The sequence below is a fragment of the Serinus canaria genome, chromosome Z, assembly GCF_022539315.1.
Source record: "Serinus canaria isolate serCan28SL12 chromosome Z, serCan2020, whole genome shotgun sequence".
NCBI classification, from domain to species: Eukaryota; Metazoa; Chordata; class Aves; order Passeriformes; family Fringillidae; genus Serinus; species Serinus canaria.
Genome location: NC_066343.1, coordinates 45,081,190 through 45,094,546, shown reverse-complemented (window position 1 = coordinate 45,094,546; position 13,357 = coordinate 45,081,190).

The window sequence follows — 13,357 nt, the reverse complement described above, 5'->3', positions numbered from 1 at the left end:
GAACTTGTTATTTCATGACCAACATGTGAGCAACTAGCAACACCTGTATTAATAGCACAGCTATCTCGGAGTGACTTCTGACTTTTCCGGGGTATAACATGGGGCAGCAGGATAGATTTGTGCAATTAAAATGCAAACACCTGGGCTTACTTTTAAAGACCAGATGTGCTTCAATTAAACAAGCCCTGAGGTTTGCTTAAAACTAGCACCTGCTTCCTGGTTACATGCAGTCACCTGGGTTTCTGTGTAAATTTTCAGTTTTGAATGTCTTTGGCTCTTTTTGAACGGGAAATGCCTCTGTTTAGGTACTACTTTGCAAACAAGTCAAATTACCTTTTCTGCAAGGTATGTTCCAAATTTAATTCTCACCCTTCAGCTTCCTGCAGAGGTTTGCTCCTAGATGTTGTAAAATAGCCAAGAGCTAAAAGCTGCCTGCTGTGCTGTCCCTCAGTACCTAGTTTTTGATACTTTTAGTTGCAGTGAACAATAGCAGAATTGAAAGCAAACCTCTAATGAGTCAGCACAGCTGGTTAAACTACAGCATCCCTTAGGCCATGGGAAAAAAGGCAAAGTTAGTAGCTGTAATCTAGTTTCTCTTGGCACCTTGCAGACATGTTCATAGGCTCTGCCTGGCAACTCCCTGGTTTATAACAAAATGGATTTTACTTTGGGGTTGCGCACCCTCTGAGTAGGGACTCCCTCTTGCCATCTGTTGTGTGTCAGCTGTACTGAACTCGCATGCACCAAAATACTCACACATTTTGAGTTACTTGCAGGTAAGATAAAGCTGACAACTGCCTCCTGGTGAGCAGATTCATAATTAGAGGAATAGGGCTTTCCACTGATCTACAAAGTGAGCTCAGCTGTTCAGCTTCATAAAGCTCAGGTTCTGCATCCATGCTGCACTTAAAAATATATTCCTATATTATATTTGCCAGGTAAGAAGTAAGCTGGATGATATCTCAGTGAGCCTCTCTTTCATATATTGGAAGAAATTATGATTTCTGTGTAAATTACTGTCTGCCTACTTTCCTTTCAACCTGATTCAATGGTAGCTGATATAGACAAGAGTTTTAAAAAGATAATTTTCAAACAAATTAGTCCTCAAGGGTCTCAGCTAGATTAGGAGCTGTTTGATTTTAGGGTGTTTTTAATGCCTGGTAGGAGCTATGACAAAGGGGTAGAGCAAAAAAGCATGTCTCAATTTTTTTTTCTGATAGTCTTTTCAATAGTTAGTGGAAAACTTCACAATTGGCAAGCATCATAAGCCAACTGGCCTAGTAAGTGGTCTAATACAACAGAGCAGAAATATCTCAGTGAATGAGCACTTTACAGGGCCTGTCCAGTGGCAGAGGAAAAACTGCAAAATAAAGCTGCAGCTGTATTCAGCCTGGTGAGGCAGGCTGAATTTTTACATGGAAGAAACTTGCTAGAGACTTCCAAGGTAATGCAAAAAGTGAAAGTGTCATTGATTTAAAGCAGCTTGAGCAACTGGTTCCTCAAGGTGCTTGTCTTAACTCCCTAAAGCATTGTGTCAATAAAAAGGTTAACATCACGATTTTCAAAAATCTTAATTTTTATTCTCTTTTTTTGATTGTGCTTCTCAAACAAAACCAAAACAAAACAGAACAAAACCCTCTTATATTTAAACACAGCTTAGAACAAAATCACTCCTGAATCTGTAAAAACTGTTTTATCTCCAAGGCAGCCAAACAGCAGGATCAACAAAGCAGTCCATGACTATTTTTGTCTGGGTGCCTGTGGGGAGAACAGATATTTGATGATTTGCCTGGAGCATTGGAAGGCTTAGCATCAGCTTTCAAAGTATAAGATAAACAGAGAGGGACATTAAATATTCAGAATAGACTGGTCTTCTGCAGTGTCTGATGGAACTATGGGCAAATGGATCGTTCAGTTTACCCAAAGGTGTTCAGCTTGCAGAAGCCAGAAGGAGCTGACATCACTTCTTGATGTAAAGACTGAGCATAAGCATGAAGATGTTATGGTTTCTCCATCTACAGCATTTTCAGAAGGCCTGACTTCATAGCTAGTAAGCTAGTAAGACAGGTTTTTCCCCAGCTGGTCATTTCTAGAAGGCAAATCACTTATTTCAGTAGCACTTGGTGAATTACAGTTTTTCCTGCTAGTATGTAAAAGACAGACACATGGTATAAGCATGCAGTTTTATATTCCTGAAAACACAGAAAAACATCTATAAGAAACAATGTGGAGCTAAAAATGAGTTCAATTTGGCTGTCTTTTAATGAGCATGGTAAACCTCAAAAACACAGTATCAGAAACATCAAAGGAACAAGAGAAATAATTCTGTTGGTATTTTGGTAGCATAAATCACAGAAATATGACTGAAAAGATCCTTTATTCTGTTAACATAAAACCCCCCTTTTTTTTGTGCTAAGTTACACCTGAAGCTGTAACTGGTGAGACTGTGCTATTCATCTGGATTAAGTGCCTCACACTGCTTTGTGTTGTTTGGTGAGGTCTAGTTTAATTTTAGGGAAATTTTAGGGAGAAACGTAGTCAGGTATTTAATGCTAGGATCCAGCAAGGAGGCATCTGAAGAAGTGGAGAGAAACTCACCTCTTCTGTCTCTTTCTAGCACGAAGTTTCTGGTGACCAGCCCAGGCAACAGGCAAGCTCTTCCAAGGACCCTCCTGCCACTTCTCCCAAGATATTTTTCTTCAGCAGAGCCCTGCTGATGCTAGTTGCAGTTTGGGGAATAGGAACAGGCCCTGTCCTCTCTTGTGGGCAAGGCACTCCCCGCCACCAGCACTGTACTCTGCTCCTCCCACATCCCCATGGACTGCACAGAGAAGAGGGAGAGCAGAGAGGGAAATAATTCAGAGAGGGAAATAAGCTCCAGTACTCTGAAAATGGAGAAAACAGTGATGTGGAGCTCTTTGCTCCCACAAAGCAAATTCCAGAGATGTGAGCAAGAACTGAGTCTGCTCAGTAATTGGCATGTGCAAATAGAAATTGTCCAGTGGAGGCCAGGTTTTACAAGATGTTTAGGTGGCCACAGATGCTGATAGACATGTAGCCCCTGATCATTGGAAACATTTAGTATTTACCTGTCTCTAGTAAAATTAAAAAATCTTAATTGAGTGTCAGTATCTAATTAATTTCTGTGGGTTTGGCCCTTGTGTGTTTTCAGAGAGGAGCCCTTATCAGATTCCTCAGGTACCTACATACCTTTACAAATCTGTCCTCACATGTCTAAGAAAAGATGTGAAACACAATCAACACTCATTTCATTTCCTCTAACCTGTATCAACAAGTCTTTTTTTGACAGTTAAAGCCCAGAACTTGCATAACTGTAGCTTAAATCCTGACTGAATTGCTAGTAGGCTGCTCTTTTTTAACCTCCACATTTTAAATTGGTTCTTGTATGACAGCTACTGGCACTGGTCCATAGTTTTTCCTTCTGGATCTCATTCCCCTCAGTAATAATCCTTCCTCTCATATTTTTGCCTACAATCAGACTGGATAATCTTGCTTTATATTTTGAAATTAACCAAGAGTGACATTTTTTAAAAAGGGAGCAAATATACATGAAACACTCAGACATCTGGATCTGAGAGCAAGAAGTCAGTGTTGCCTTATGATCACTGTAACTGTCACAGATCCATCTTACAGAGCACAGCTTCACATTCTGCATGTTGTCCAGCATGTATGAGCAGTCCAGTGCCTTTTTTTTCCTTGTCAAAGAAACACACAGGTGATTCCCTAGTTTGGTCTTGCTGTGCTCATTTCATTTCCAATGTAACTTCATCTCACCATTCCTCTGTTATTATATTCAGTGATTCAGACTTTGATTTGTCTTTTCTTAACTATTGCAGAAGCTGGCATTTTGACAGCCTTGAAAATCATCAGTAAAGTGAGTACCAAGTGCAGGCATCATTGCAAATTTTCCCAATCCTGTTCAAATAGGATACCCCAACTCCACAAGAGAAACCACTCTCAGCTCTAAAAGCTCTTTCTTTGCTCAAATCATTCAGGTCTTGAATTCCTTTGTAAGGCAGCATGCAAGCACGGGCTGGTTAACGGTGGCTGCAGCCTTACCTCACTGACAGCATCTTGACATGGGCCAAATTCCTGATTTGTAGAAGCCAGCATCTGATGGCAATATATTTTTTTGTCACAATTGCCTTAGTTTGAATTTGAACCAAAGACCTGGAGATGAAAGGCAATGTTTTAGCCTTGAGACATTACCATCTCTCCTGAACCAGAATTAGGTTCCTCAATTGAACATAAATTCCTCTGGAATATGAACCACATATTCCAGAATCTCTACTGCACCTTTTGAGCTCCCTCCCTCGGCATCACTATGCTTTCAACGGACCAGAAGAGTTCCATGACTTTTCTGTTCTTTATATACTCTCTCTTGGTATAAAACATCCCATAATACTAGTGGGTTTGGTGTTAATGGGTACAGTTTGATTCTGACTCTCTTTGACAATGCTAATAAACTTCCTGGCCATGGGGAAGGTCTGACTGTATTTCTTCTTGTCCTGCTTGAAATATGTGCCATAATATTAAATTAAATAAATACTGTCTCTGTCAGTAATACATTATTTTAATGGCAGACTTAGCTATACCGAAGTATGATTTAACAGCAATGAAGGCACTTATACCATCCAACCTTATTATGAAACAAATTAGTACCTGTCATAATGGTATGACATTGACTCCTTTAGACAGGGTCCTCCCCACTGTGTTTTTTTATAAATTCCAGAAATAATAAGAAACAGCTTCTTAAATTTGCTAGCTTCAATTTTTTTTTTTTTTTTTTTTGAATGCACTAAGTACACTAGCAGACAAGATTATTTTGGCCCCTCTTTGTCAATAACCTCATTCCAAATTAAGTGAACCATAGATATTTTTCTACATTTTTCTCTGCTAGTTGCAACTTGAAAAAAACAAAGTCAGCAACATATTTTACTGTATCCAACCTATTAGAATTCCCCCAGTTACCCAGCTATAGTTTGGCATGTCAAGGACATGTGTGTCTTGAGTTGTCCTGATCACAGTGCACATGATTAAAACCAAGCAACACGATAGAGTGTTGGAGAGCAGTGAGCAATTGAAAGACAAAGCCTGTGACATCTGGCTGAACATGCTGTCCTTCTGGTGGAGATAATTTATGGTTTGTTTTCATTTCTTCACTGAAGTGCCATGGTGTAACCTTTCTGACCTCACATTTATGGGATTTGTGGTAGTTCAAATCATCATCAGGCCTTAATAAACGCTCCCACAAGTAACAACACAAAGCAATTCAATAGGAATTTATTGAAGAATTTTGATTAAGTCCTGAAAATGGGAATGGATTGACCTTTGCAAAATTTTAGCGGAGAAGGAAAATTTCTTGAATCCTAAGGCTTCTGATATTTTCCAAGAAATGTGACCACATAAAAAATTCTGTTATTCCCTAATGCTTAAGAATCATTCACTTCAGACATTATGTTATTTTTATGCATGATGCCAGGGTAATATAAAATACTTGTGCAGTTATTTTCCTTTATAGTTTTCTTCTTCTCTTCTTTGAGGATTTCCTTTGAGGTTTATGTAGAATGCGTGTGGGTGCTGCAACTGTTATAACAATCATATTTAGTAATTTCTTTTTACAATCTTATACACAAGCTGCAAACAAAAGAGTCATTGATTCTTAAAAAGTAACAATTATTTTCTGCAAACTCTGAGTAATATTATTTTACCCATAGAATACAAAGAATTTATTCATGTATTCATGTTACAGGCAATAAGGTCTGCTTTCTAAGGAGACAAACTGTTTAATATCAAAGTTAGATGATATAATGGAAGGATACAGAGCAGTTTTTTCAATATTATCTCTTTAAAGATATCAAAATCCCAGACAGGAAATATGTCTGGAATTATGGTGGGGTTTTTTTCCCTAGGTGCAGCAGAGTGTAAGAGTGTTGTCCTTGTCTTGCTTGCTTTCTTCCCATCAAATATCTGAGACTTAATGTTTTTATCATCTTAAATCATTTCCAATATATTAATATACTGCATTGATCTACCATTCATCTGACTGTTGAGAGGAGGACATTAATGGTTTCCATTAGTCCATTTTCTAATTACCATGTGTTCTGATGATAATAAATCTTTGCCTCATCCGTTTGCAAGGAGCAGCTGGTTCCAGCAGAATGGACTGCATTGCAGATAATGGAGGTTTCTAGAAGAAAAGAAAAAAAAGCACAGAGCAATGAGTATCTTTTCAGCAGGAAGAATAGCAGGTTCTTTTGCAAAATACACTCATGAGAAAGGGGAGGACGTGAAGACAGGCCAGGAGGCTCAAGCTCTACAATGTGATTGGAAATCTGGGGACCAGCATCAGCCTTGTAAAATCAGATAGGAGGGTGAGGGATGAGGCTCAGTGTCCAGGTTCAGCAATGCATCCCCCACATGGGAGGCAGCTTGAGCCTGGGCTACTCAAACTGGGGAGACTGACCACATACCTACCTGAAAACTACACTATGGAATGTAGCTGTAATTCCTTGTGTATTTGTAGTCCCTTGTTGTTGGCTTTGAACTGTCTTATTTTCAGATTAGCACTGAGTTTTAACATTTTGTGCAGTTCCTATATGTTACCAGAAGAAGAAGAGTGGGCATGAAGTTGAGTTGAGCTAATTATACAAGGAGGGTGTTGATTTGATAGACCAAAAGAATAAACAGTGCATGTATTCACAGGCTTGCACAACACCAATACCATTAATTTCTCATCTTCCTTGCTTTTTCTTTGCCCCTCAGACTTGATCTAGGTATCTTCACTCCCTGGCTTTCCTGCCAAAACCATTACAATGGCAGTAGTTAATGCATCACTATTCCAAAATCTTATTTTCCATTCTAAAACTTCAACACCCCAGAAAAGCACTATGCTTTGGAGCACAGAGTAGAAAATTTGAAATGTTCTGTGAAGGAAAACATCTAGGCAGAAGAGTAATTTTGAAAAAAATGCACATTTTTTTCTGGAAGGAAGCAGTGATGTCAGACTGAGCTATAAACTCCTTGGTTCAGCCATGGCATCCTCTACTCTTTCACCCTGAGAGAAGAGCTGCATACCCAGGACCCCTTAGAGGGACCAAGGAGGCCTTCAGTGACTGATGGAGGTCCTGGTTTCACAACAGGTAGGTTCTACAGGGGTCCCAGTGTCCAGGCTTCTGCCTTGCAACAAGACTGCCACAGGACTAAGTGCCCAGACTCTTCACCTTAATGCCTTTTCTTAGAAGCTCCTTGCATTTCAGACATTTTGACAGATGCTCATTTTCACTAAAAATGTATGTATTATGTTGAGATAATGGTGGGAAGAGGGTGTATAGAATTGTGTCTTCTCCTGTTGTGATCTGATTTTGTTCATTTTCATGTAACCGCCACATGTTTAAATAACTGAATTCTGTATAGTTCTGTGAATTCTGAAATGTTTATAAAAGTAATGTAGGCAGGGTGGGAATGAGGCTCATACATAATGCAGGTTTCTGTTGCTATCTGGGAGCAGGACAGGAATGTTTTCTTCACACTGTTCAGAAAAAATGTTGCATATTGTAGTGTCGTGTAAAAAAAAAAGTAGTTAATGAATCACCAGAGCTGTTCCATGTACCAGACTTCCGCATTATAGAAAAAATCCTTATTTGAAAGAGAATGGATTAGACTGATCTGCTCTGTATCTGAAAAGCAGATGCCACCTCTGCTTCATCTGTTTTCATAGTGAAGGCCTGTGGCAGCAACAAGTAAAGTAAAGATGATTAGAAGAGCTTAGAGGCAAGATCCATGGAATCATAATTCTTCCTTTAGGAGCAGATAGTAATAAAAGCTCATGAAGTTGTTTTCCTTGGCAAGATTTCAGTGTTAAGTCTCTAAAACATAATGATTTGATGGTCATGACTTGGCAAGTCATCCTTAAAAATGTCTCATGGTCACACATATTGCTCAATTTGAACTTTGCCTGACATCATTAGTTTCAAAGCTGGACATAATATTCAGGATTTCAGAGTTTATTGTTAAGAAGAGGAAAAGAAAAAGAAACAACCTGATGTTTAAAGAAGACATTCACCTACATCACAGAGAGAACATGCACACATGCAAACCTGTAAGAGAGAAAGTAAGAGTATTAAGTAAGAGGCAGGAATTCTAATGCAAAATAAACTGCATCTTAAACAAAGCATCTGCTGAACATGGAGTGTTCGTTTTGCCAAGATATTTATTGGAAGAATTATTTTAGCCATGGTGTTGTACACAGTGTTTTAGCTAACAAGTTTTAAAATTGCTTTGAAGTGGATGGGAAGAACACAGACAATAATGCCAAGAAAAAATAAACATGAACTTGAAAAAGTTTTCTACCCCACCGTCACCATAAGTACTTCAGGAAGTTCTTGACATATTGTCAGACTCTGAGGACTGCATCTTAGTGAAAAATCTGGGAAAGAAAGAGTAAGAAAAAAAAATCAGCAAAAGGATAAAGATAAGAGTAAACAACAAATGTTTAGCAGCACTCTACCTCCTAGGGCAGATGACAACCTATGTGTTGCACCTAATACTAATTAAACAGGGCTATTCCTGAGTTTAGCTGCTGAAATAAATCACAAGAGCAAGCAATAGAGTTGCCATAGCATAAGAAGCAAGTGCTGTATTTTATGAATTGTACACTAATTTTAAAAGCTGTCTTTGATCTATTTTAGCTTGAGGTGTGAATGCCTAGACTGAACAAACACTGTGAGCACTGGAGCACCCTGCAAGCATATAGAATCTTCTTGGGAAGAAGTCCTGTCAAATGAATGTGTGAGCTTTGGGTGGGTGCTTCTAAATCAATCTTTTCAATCTGATGAAAAACTATAGCCTTTCCCAAATAAATCTGTGTGGCAGTCATAGAATGATTGCAGAAATGGTTTCTTCTGAATGCTGTAGTTAATATGTGTTCAAGCAGAAAGAGGAGAATTGAAGGAAGAGAGTAGTGAGAGACACAACCTCGGAGGTGACGTCTTTCCTGTTGCTGGGGAACAAAAAATAATATGCATTTTTTCCTGATGTTAAGTTTTTACTGAACCTTGAAGAATGAAATGTGAAAAAAAAAAAAAAAAAAAAAGAAGAGACATGAATAGTTCACATTTACTATAACCTTACAAAATTCTACAATGGATCATGTTGATCAAGGTTTATGTAGGGGTGACAAGGACTAATTAACCAGTCCAGCCAGTGTCATCAACAAAAAAAATGGATAAAGATACTGAGGAGGAGATGGGATGGGTGAAGGCAGAGAAAGGGGGACTCTGAGGAGGAACAAAATGACCAGATTTGCACTGGCAAGTGAGATTCTTCATACAGCAAGAGCAATGGTGTTGGCATTACCAACCAAACAGCAAACAAGCTTCTTAACACCTGCGCTGATTTCAAAGGGCCTGAGCAACCTTGGGAAGCTTTGACAGGTTGCTTGACATTGTAAAATATTGCTACTTAGCTTTTGAGCTACCCCTCTGCAGGGCAAGCACGAGGAAGAGATCAAATAAAGCCTAGTGGGAATAGATACAAAGTTGATTTAATGTCCTTGGGCTGAGATGGGTAGTCTCAGATCACCATTCTGCTCAGCAGAAAGTCCTACAACTTGTGGTCACTGAACAGCAGAAGGCTACTTAGTTAAGCCTAAGTCTGTCTTTGCCAATGGCTTAGTTGTTTCTCTGCTTGTAACCATTAGGATGTTCTGATTGTATTTAGCAACAATGGATCTCCAGTCAGACCCATATATTGATTGAGCGTATTCTTTGTGCTATAGTGAAATTCATGACCCACATCTTATGATTTCAGTGGTTGGAAATGCACTTACACCAACTAAACCAATAATAGTTATGCAATTAATAATTAAGGTTATTGTTCTTTGCTTCATATTATATTGAGTTTTATTCCATACACTCAGTTTCAGCATTTCTCCATGACTCTGTTTGTCCTTCCCTCATTGGTGTAAAAACATTTGTTCATTTCAGTTTGCAGGCAGACTACAAACCTTAGTGCACACTGTTTTTACCCATTACAACTGAATATACTGCAAGAAGATGGATGGTGCTTGAGAAACAGTTCAAAAAAGAAAAAAAATAGCATTCATTCTCCATTGCCTTAAAAATCAGGAATACACGCTACTAAATGGTAGATTATGCACAACATACAAAAGCTTAAAGTAGTAGGAAAAAGGGGTTACCAGTAAAGAAAGAGGTATTCTCAGGAGCAATAAAGATTCTGGGAAGGAAGTCAGAAAAGATTAATTTCTAGTATGTATATGTAGTATGCATATGTGTAGTATTTGGAGTGTGTGAGAGGAATTGGCTTTCATATCAAAGGAACCCTGTACTTATGAACTGCTCACAGATCTTCAGAAAATACATACATCTGAAAAGAGCCTAGAAGGAGAGCTAGGAGCAATTAGAGATTTTGTAGCAGTAACCTTAAGGAAAGAACTTGTAGAAATATGGCAAAATTTCAGCTTAATGGAAAGAAGCAGTAATGTAGTAAATACAAAGGAGCAATAAAAATTCACTTGATGTAGATAGGTGAGGAATGGGAGCTGTTAGGCAGTTTATTCATCATGGTAAAAAAAAAGTCATGTAATGGTGCTAAAGGAAAAAAGGAAATCAAGAGCATATGCTATGAAAGGAAGGATATGTTACACTAAACAAGAAAAATATCTAGCAGTTATAAGAGTGTGCCCTCTTTCAATTCACAAACAACATCAGAAGACATCAAAAAATGACAGTGTGACAATTGCACAAACTTCAGGACAGGAAAAAACCAAAAAAAAATCATTCCTGTTCTCTGCAATTTTTAGTTTAAATTAAAGTAAAATAAAAATCCTAAAGAATGAAACCTGATATTGCAAAAAGTAGCTTTTGAGTACAAATTCCTTGAAACACACCTACAAATATACGCACACACTCAAAGTCATCCTTCACTGAGTATATCAGCCCAATCTTCAAACAGTATGGATGTCTCCTAGGGTGTTCCAATACAGATTGCTGATCAAGTGTGATAGCTAGTGTATTCTTCACATAGAGGCTGGTTTAGAATTAGATTACCAATTTCATTTGCTCACATGGGGCTGTATTACTTCCTCTCCTTCCAGACTGACCTTTACTCACACAAGTGTGCTCTGATTGGCTCAGAGCCAGTTTGTAAGAGGTTTTATTCTTTCATCATTGTTTATGATTATCACAAAGGGGAAAGTCCTCCTCCTCTTAGCCAAGTTGTGGACTTGCAACTGTGGCAAGTCCACAAGTTCCTATTTGTGAGAGAGTCTTCAAGAGTTCCTTGCAGATAAGTCTTCTCTGTTAACAATTATTCCCATATAGAACAGACTGAAGACATGTAGGTATGTTTTATATCTACTAGAATCACACCATTACCAAGCGAGAAATACCTCTGCTCAGGGATCTCCCTTGAGGAGTACAGTGTTAAAACTGGGACATAGCCCAGACCCCTAGAGCAATGTCAGAGCAGCACCCAACCAAATCCTGAAGGACCTGCAAAGAAACATATGCAACTCAAGGACTAGTCATAAAAGCCTGATACATTCTAATATTGCAAGTATTATGCATTTGTTGTGCCACAATAAATAACATATGGAGAATATCTCAAATGCCAGATGACTGTGACAACTGCTGCTGATTCAAGGCAAGACTTTATATGAAGGATGAAACCATTGGGGAACTACTGCAGCTGAAATAAAGAAATCTGGAAAGTCTATAGAGGCAATCTTCTCTAAACTCCAAGTCATCCAGATTTTCAGGAAGATAGTCAAGCTATCACAAGACCATCTTGAATAAATGGGAACACATGGCTGAGCCCCAGTGCAAATGGTCTATGCCCACAGTAGGTGGAAACAAGGAAAAACAGTAAGGGAGGACCATGGAAACATTTTCTAGGCAGGCAGAATGTTGTTGGAAAAGCTAAGTTCAGCTAAGACTGAAATTGCCAAAGGACACCAAAGGCAGAAAGACGAACCTCTTTGCACAAGCCAATATAAAGAATAAAAACAACCATGTCATCATGAGGTAAAATAAAGCACTAGAATTAGTGACAGTGGACATGTCATAAGCTGAGATATTCTGTATTCATTTCCTTGGCCTTCATGGAAACAACATCCCATGTCTGCTCTGCCAGAACCCCCAGGAAGACTGCTACCAGCAGTGCATGAACATTCATTCTCAACCTAGTTTGGCTATTGTGGTAAAAGGCAATAAAAAATGTTTCTGTACATAAATTCACAGTAAAAGAAAAGTTGAGGATCTCTATCCCTTATTTGGTTGTGTTGGGAAACAGTGACAAGGGATTAGGAAAAGGCTGAGGTACTGAATGCCTTCTTTTCCTCAGTCTTTTATGGTAAGAGTAACTGTTCTCTCCAGCTCACAGAGCTTTAAGATAGAGATAGGGAGCAGAATGGAGCCTCCATAACCCCAGGAGAAATGGTCAGCATCCTGTTATGCAAACAAGTCTACGGAACTGGATGGGATAACCCAAGGGCACTGAAGCAGCTGCCAGAAATGCTTACTGAGCCACTTTCAGTAATTTCTCAGTGTCCCTGAATAACTGGGAAGGCCCCAGTTGACTGGAGATTAGCCAATATGATGTCCATCTATGAGAAAGACCAGAAAGAGGATCCAGGGAGCTGCATGCCTGTCCTCGGTGCTGCAGAAGGTCATGGAACTGATTATCTGGAGTGTCATCAAGTGGTAGATAGATGTAGAACAACCAGACCACCAGCTCCTGACACCATGACTGTAAAAAGCAGGTCCTGCTTAACCAAGGTAATCTTCTTCTATGACAGAGTGATTCACTTGTTAGATGAGAGAAGCACTGTAGATGTCATCTGCCTGGACTTCAGTAAAAAGTTTGACATAGTGTTGCACTATCTGTTGGAATTGTGAGACTGCTGGTCTGCTGTGTCCAGCAGTCTCACAATTCTTGTCTTTGCCTCTTTTGCTTTGTCTGTCATCATTTTCTTCCACCTTCTCCTTATGTTGTTCAGCAATAAGACAAGCACTAGTGCTGAGACGAATCATAGGAAGACAAGGATTGACACACGATGGATCAGAGCAGTAGCCTGTTTAGACTAATTTCTTTTTTTTTTGAGAGCAGGAAGTAATATATGCTTTAGAGGAAGCTGAAAAAAGTGTAACCAAGGAGAGATTTTTTTTTTTCTACTGGATGTGGAGCTCCAACTAAAGAAAACAGTGTGTACGTACATGATTTCCAATCAAGCCTCACTTCACCATGGAGATATAAGTCTTAAGTGCAGTGTCCTTCGTTAGATCCCACTATATGCAGAACATTTAAGGCTGGTCTT